General features: G+C 21.9%; 1 protein-coding gene across 1 annotated transcript in view; it reads left to right on the top strand.

The window, feature by feature from the left end:
* The window catches only part of LOC106788060 (tachykinin-like peptides receptor 86C), an 18,652-nt gene that overhangs the window by 6,169 nt on the left and 10,486 nt on the right, over nucleotides 1-1,997 (top strand). The gene's annotated exons all lie outside the window — the stretch shown is intronic.

Below are 1,997 nucleotides of genomic sequence, written 5' to 3'. Positions count from 1 at the left end.
TTAAATATATAATTTGATTGTATCAGAAAATTCCTTTGATATCCAATTAATTGAGAATGTAATATCGATTGAATGATATTTAAAAAATGCTATGCTGCATAATAATATTTCACGTTCCTGTTCTATATCATAATATTAATCAGATCTATTGATCTGAGAGGAAAGATTATTGGTATTCATTTGGATTTTTGTTTATATAAATTAGTATTCAAATAAATTTTATATAATTAAATAGGAAATAATTGTACGTAATAATACAATATTGGAAATAATTATTGTAATTACTCATTCTGGTTGATGTGTCACACGAGAAACATATTATTAAAAAGATAATACTTCTTAAAGCTACTTATAAGGGTCATATATGTTAATTAATATGATTTTGATGGAAAATACAAATTTATAATTAATTATTAAAAAGTTTATATTTTATAAAATAAGTAGAAGAAAAATATAAATGGGATGATGCATTTTTATTCATGTTATTATTTCAAAGTATAAATTTATTTTTACTGACAGAAAATGCATGTGTGTTTATACAAGGTATTTTAAAATACAACGAAAGATGAACATTTCTTTTTTTATTAGTTTATTTTAAAATACTGAAAACACATTTGAAGTTATTACCATATAATTTTTAAAACACATTGTGTATATGTACATAAAAAGAATCGATCGGTTATGTATATAGCATAGTAAAGATCGTGACATAGATTCGATCTTTCAACGAGTATGTGCACAGTTCTTTAAATTGTCAGTTAAACGTCTTGAGAAAGTACTTATGTGAAAGGTTTTCCTTTAACAATTGCTTTACTATAGTTTATTTCACTTTTCTTTAATTCAATCGTAGAATATTGTTGTTTATTGTCACGTCGATAGTAATTTAAAAGTTGCTTGTTGATTCTACGTCAGCTTAAATTCTAAATTTCATTCTAGTTTGTTATTTATTAAATCAAGATTTTCAATAAGATTTTTAATTAAAAAATATTTTTATATTATACGAATGTTTTCGAAAAATTACCAAATTTACCAATATTTTTTAATATTATTTTATTAAATTATAAATAAAATATAATAAATATTTTTATTATATATAAATATTTTGTCGAAATAAATAAAAATATTTTTATGGAATAATTAAATTGATGATCGTATTTGTCTATTAAAAAAAACAACTCTTTGATTAACTCATTCGTTTATTAACATTTATAATGAGCCCCCATTGATATACTTCAAGAAGAATTGAATAAACGATTAAGTTATTATACTGACATAAATTTCAATGAAGATATTATTGTTCAAAAGATCTTTAGTTATATTCTATCTTCTTTTACTTATTTCTATCTTTTATAGAATCAATCGGTCTTACAGGAAAACTTATGAATACGATTCCGTCTATCCTGACTTTTACAAAAGGAAACTTTTCTTTTTCTTTGTTACTAGGTCAGCATTTTTCTCTTCTAAACTCTCATGAAATTTATGAGAAAGAATGAGATACATAAAAGAGAGTACAAAATTATTACATCATTTTGGAAAGCAAAAATAAAATTAACAAAATTAGAAAAAATCGTGTAATATAATGTTGAAAAATTTCGCAATTTTTACTTGTTAATAATTTTTTTTTTTTTTTTCAAAGTTTTCTAAAAAAAAAAAAAGAAAATACAGTAGTTTAAATATTCGTGGTTTTTAAAACAGCATGGTCATGTTAAAAACGAGATAAAATAAAGCAGAGTTTCGTGTTTCATGAAAAACAAAAAAAAAAAGGAGAAAAAGAAATACAACGAAACGGAAGTTGATATTTTTTTGTGTTAATATATTCTCACAATCCTTTAGCAATATATTCCGGTTTACCTTTATTATAGTTTAACTTGTTTATCCTTAACACGTAATATATAAAATGCAAGTGTAATAAGATAGAAAATAACACCAAGAAACAACATATTGTATCGGTAATGCAATTTATTCTTTTTTTTTTTTTTTTTTTTTTTTTTTTTTTT

This window comes from Polistes canadensis, unplaced genomic scaffold, assembly GCF_001313835.1.
Source record: "Polistes canadensis isolate GaletaPanama2010 unplaced genomic scaffold, ASM131383v1 scaffold_123, whole genome shotgun sequence".
Taxonomy (NCBI): Eukaryota; Metazoa; Arthropoda; class Insecta; order Hymenoptera; family Vespidae; genus Polistes; species Polistes canadensis.
The sequence above is the reverse complement of the archived record's forward strand: the minus strand, read 5'-3'. Positions and strand labels throughout refer to the sequence as shown.